The sequence below is a fragment of the Phyllobates terribilis genome, unplaced genomic scaffold (genome assembly GCF_046119375.1).
Source record: "Phyllobates terribilis strain yellow unplaced genomic scaffold, ASM4611937v1 Scaffold_12__6_contigs__length_324123572, whole genome shotgun sequence".
NCBI lineage: Eukaryota > Metazoa > Chordata > Amphibia > Anura > Dendrobatidae > Phyllobates > Phyllobates terribilis.
The window spans coordinates 83,623,279-83,629,278 of NW_027362772.1; positions in this window are offsets into that span (position 1 = coordinate 83,623,279).

Below are 6,000 nucleotides of genomic sequence, written 5' to 3' on the forward strand. Positions count from 1 at the left end.
AAAGGCAAAATACTCCACCAGATATGGGTTCAAGAATACACACAGCTGCTTAAAGGCAAAATACTCCCACAGATATGGGTTCAAGAATACACACAGCTGCTTAAAGGCAAAATACTCCCACAGATGTGTGTTCAAGAATACACACAGCTGCTTAAAAGGAAAATACTCCCACAGATATGGGTTCAAGAGTACACACAGCTGCTTAAAGGCAAAATACTCCCACAGATATGGGTTCAAGAATACACACAGCTGCTTAAAGGCAAAATACTCCCACAGATATGGGTTCAAGAATACACACAGCTGCTAAAAAGGAAAATACTCCCACAGATATGGGTTCAAGAATACACACAGCTGCTTAAAAGGAAAATACTCCCACAGATATGGGTTCAAGAATACACACAGCTGCATAAAGACAAAATACTACATCAGATATGTGTTCAAGAATACACACAGCTGCTTAAAGGTAAAATACTCCAACAGATATGTTTTCAAGAATACACACAGCTGCTTAAAGGCAAAATACTCCCATGGATAAGGGTTCAAGAATACACACAGCTGCTTAAAAGCAAAATACTCCATCAGATATGGGTTCAAGAATACACACAACTGCTTAAAGGCAAAATACTTCACCAGATATGGGTTCAAGAATACACACAGCTGCTTAAAGGCAAAATAATCCACCAGATATGTGTTCAAGAATACACACAGCTGCTTAAAGGCAAAATACTCCACCAGATATGGGTTCAAGAATACACACAGCTGCATAAAAGTAAAATACTCCACCAGATATGGGTTCTAGAATACACACAACTGCTCAAAGGCAAAATACTCCCACAGATATGGGTTCAAGAATACAAAAAGCTGCTTAAAAGCAAAATACTCCACCAGATATGGGTTCCAGAATACACACAGCTGCTTAAAAGCAAAATAATCCCACAGATATGGGTTCAAGAATACACACAGCTGCTTAAAAGGAAAATACTCCACCAGATATGTGTTCAAGAATACACACAGCTGCTTAAAGGCAAAATACTCCCACAGATATGGGTTCAAAAATACACACAGCTGCTTAAAGAAAAAATACTCCCACAGATATGGGTTCAAGAATACACACAGCTGCTTAAAGGCAAAATACTCCACTAGATATGTTTTCAAGAATACACACAGCTGCATGAAGGCAAAATACTCCACCAGATATGGGTTCAAGTATACACACAGCTGCTTAAAGGCAAAATACTTCTATAGATATGTGTTCAAGAATAAACACAGCTGCTTAAAAGCAAAATACTCCACCAGATATGGGTTCAAGAATACACACAGCTGCATAAAGGCAAAATACTACACCAGATATGGGTTCAAGAATACACACAGCTGCATAAAGGCAAAATACTCCACCAGATATGGGTTCAAGAATACACAGCTGCATAAAGGCAAAATACTCCACCAGATATGGGTTCAAGAATACACACAGCTGCTTAAAAGGAAAATACTCCTCAGATATGTTTTCAAGAATACACACAGCTGCTTAAAAGCAAAATACTCCCACAGATATGGGTTCAAGAACACATACAGCTGCTTAAAAGGAAAATACTCCACCAGATATGTTTTCAAGAATACACACAGCTGCATAAAAGCAAAATACTCCACCAGATATGGGTTCTAGAATACACACAGCTGCTTAAAAGCAAAATAGTCCATCAGATAGGGGTTCAAGAATACATACAGCTGCTTAAAAGCAAAATACTCCTACAGATATGTGTTCAAGAATACACACAGCTGCTTAAAGGCAAAATACTCCACCAGATATGGGGTCAACAGTACACACAACTGCATACAGGCAAAATACTTCACCAGATATGGGTTCAAGGATACACACAGCTGGCTTAAAAGCAAAATACTCCACCAGATCAGTTCAAGAATACACACAGCTGCATAAAAGCAAAATACTCCATAAGATATGGGTTGAAGAATACACACAGCAGCTTAAAGGCAAAATACTCCCACAGATATGTGTTCAAGAATACACACAGCTGCTTAAAGTCAAAATACTCCAACAGATATGGGTTCAAGAATACATACAGCTGCTTAAAAGCAAAATAATCCCACAGATATGGGTTCAAGAATACATACAGCTGCTTAAAAGCAAAATACTCCCACAGATATGGGTTCAAGAATACACACAGCAGCTTAAAGGCAAAATACTCCACCAGATATGGGTTCAAGAATACATACAGCTGCTTAAAAGCAAAATAATCCCACAGATATGGGTTCAAGAATACACACAGCTGCTTAAAAGGAAAATACTCTACCAGATATGGGTTCAAGAATACACACAGCTGCTCAAAGGCAAAATACTCCACCAGATATGGGTTCAAGAATACACACAGCTGCATAAAAGTAAAATACTCCACCAGATATGGGTTCTAGAATACACACAACTGCTCAAAGGCAAAATACTCCCACAGATATGGGTTCAAGAATACACACAGCTGCATAAAGGCAAAATACTCCACCAGATATGGGTTCAAGAATACACACAGCTGCTTAAAGGCAAAATACTCCTACAGATATGGGTTCAGGAATACACAAAGCTGCTTAAAGGCAAAATACTCCACCAGATATGGGTTCAAGAATACACACAGCTGCTTAAAGGTAAAATACTCCACCAGATATGGGTTCAAGAATACACACAGCTGATTAAAAGCAAAATACTCCCACAGATATGTGTTCAAGAATACACACAGCTGCTTAAAAGCAAAATACTCCACCAGATATGGGTTCAAGAATACACACAGCTGCATAAAGGCAAAATACTCCACCAGATATGGGTTCAAGAATACACACAGCTGCTTAAAGGCAAAATACGCCACCAGATATGGGTTCAAGAATACACACAGCTGCATAAAAGCAAAATACGCCACCAGATATGGGTTCAAGAATACACAGCTGCATAAAGGCAAAATACTCCACCAGATATGGGTTCAAGAATACACACAGCTGCATAAAGGCAAAATACTCCACCAGATATGGGTTCAAGAATACACACAGCTGCATAAAGGCAAAATACTCCACCAGATATGGGTTCAAGAATACACACAGCTGCTTAAAGGCAAAATACTCCTACAGATATGGGTTCAGGAATAAACACAGCTGCTTAAAGGCAAAATACTCCCACAGATATGTGTTCAAGAATACACAAAGCTGCTTAAAGGCAAAATACTCCACCAGATATGGGTTCAAGAATACACACAGCTGCTTAAAAGGAAAATACTCCATCAGATAGGGGTTCAAGAATACACACAGCTGCTTAAAAGCAAAATACTTCAACAGATATGGGTTCAAGAATACACACAGCTGCTTAAAGGCAAAATACTCCACCAGATCAGTTCAAGAATACACACAGCTGCATAAAAGCAAAATACTCCACCAGATAGGTGTTCAAGAATACACACAGCTGCTTAAAGGCAAAATATTCCACCAGATATGGGTTCAAGAATACACACAGCTGCATGAAGGCAAAATACTCCACCAGATATGGGTTCAAGAATACACACAGCTGCTTAAAGGTAAAATAATCCACCAGATATGTGTTCAAGAATACACAAAGCTGCTTAAAGGCAAAATACTCCACCAGATATGTGTTCAAGAATACACACAGCTGCTGAAAGGCAAAATACTCCCACAGATATGGGTTCAAGAATACACACAGCTGCTGAAAGGCAAAATACTCCCACAGATATGGGTTCAAGAGTACACACAGCTGCTTAAAGGCAAAATACTCCACCAGATATGGGTTCAAGAATACACACAGCTGCTTAAAGGCAAAATACTCCCACAGATATGTGTTCAAGAATACACACAGCTGCTTAAAGGCAAAATACTCCATCAGATATGAGTTCAGGAATACACACAGCTGCTTAAAAGGAAAATACTCCACCAGATATGGGTTCAACAATACACACAACTGCATACAGGCAAAATACTCCACCAGATATGAGTTCTAGAATACACACAGCTGCTTAAAGTCAAAATACTCCACCAGATATGGGTTCTAGAATACACACAGCTGCTTAAAGGCAAAATACTCCAACATATATGTGTTCAAGAATACACACAGCTGCTTAAAGGCAAAATACTCCTACAGATATGGGTTCAACAATACACACAGCTGCTTAAAGGCAAAATACTCCCACAGATATGTGTTCAAGAATACATACAACTGCTTAAAAGCAAAATAATCCACCAGATATGGGTTCAAGAATACACACAGCTGCTTAAAAGCAAAATAATCCCACAGATATGGGTTCAAGAATACACACAGCTGCTTAAAAGCAAAATATTCCCACGCATATGTGTTCAAGAATACATACAACTGCTTAAAGTCAAAATACTCCACCAGATATGAGTTCTAGAATACACACAGCTGCTTGAAGTCAAAATACTCCACCAGATATGGGTTCTAGAATACACACAGCTGCTTAAAGGCAAAATACTCCAACAGATATGGGTTCAAGAATACATACAACTGCTTAAAAGCAAAATAATCCACCAGATATGGGTTCAAGAATACACACAGCTGCTTAAAAGCAAAATACTCCACCAGATATGGGTTCCAGAATACACACAGCTGCTTAAAAGCAAAATAATCCACCAGATATGGGTTCAAGAATACACACAGCTGCTTAAAAGCAAAATAATCCCACAGACATGGGTTCAAGAATACACACAGCTGCTTAAAGGCAAAATACTCCCACAGATATGGGTTCAAAAATACACACAGCTGCTTAAAGAAAAAATACTCCCACAGATGTGTGTTCAAGAATACACACAGCTGCATAAAAGCAAAATACTCCACCAGATATGGGTTCAAGTATACACACAGCTGCTTAAAGGCAAAATACTCCTACAGATATGTGTTCAAGAATACACACAGCTGCTTAAAAGCAAAATACTCCCACAGATATGGGTTCAAGAATACACACAGCTGCTTAAAAGCAAAATACTCCACCAGATATGGGTTCAAGAATACACACAGCTGCATAAAAGCAAAATACTCCCACAGATATGGGTTCAAGAATACACACAGCTGCTTAAAAGCAAAATACTCCACCAGATATGGGTTCTAGAATACACACAACTGCTCAAAGGCAAAATAATCCCACAGATGTGTTCAAGAATACACACAGCTGCTTAAAAGCTAAATACTCCACCAGATATGGGTTCAAGAATACACACAGCTGCATAAAGGCAAAATACTACACCAGATATGGGTTCAAGAATACACACAGCTGCATAAAGGCAAAATACTCCACCAGATATGGGTTCAAGAATACACAGCTGCATAAAGGCAAAATACTCCAACAGATATGGGTTCAAGAATACACACAGCTGCTTAAAAGGAAAATACTCCAACAGATATGGGTTCAAGAACACACACAGCTGCTTAAAAGGAAAACACTCCACCAGATATGGGTTCAAGAATACACACAGCTGCTTAAAGGCAAAATACTCCACCAGATATGGGTTCAAGAATACACACAGCTGCTTAAAAGCAAAATACTCCTCAGATATGTGTTCAAGAATACACACAGCTGCTTAAAAGCAAAACACTCCATCAGGTATGGGTTCAAGAATACACACAGCTGCTTAAAAGGAAAATACTCCACCAGATATGGGTTCAAGAATACATACAGCTGCTTAAAAGCAAAATACTCCACCAGATATGGGTTCAAGAATACACACAGCTGCTTAAAGGCAAAATACTCCACCAGATATGGGTTCAAGAATACACACAGCTGCTTAAAGGTAAAATACTCCACCAGATATGGGTTCAAGAATACACACAGCTGCTTAAATGCAAAATACTCCTACAGATATGGGTTCAGGAATACAGTACAGACCAAAAGTTTGGACACACCTTCTCATTTAAAGATTTTTCTGTATTTTCATGACTATGAAAATTGTACATTCAAACTGAAGGCATCAAAACTATGAATTAAC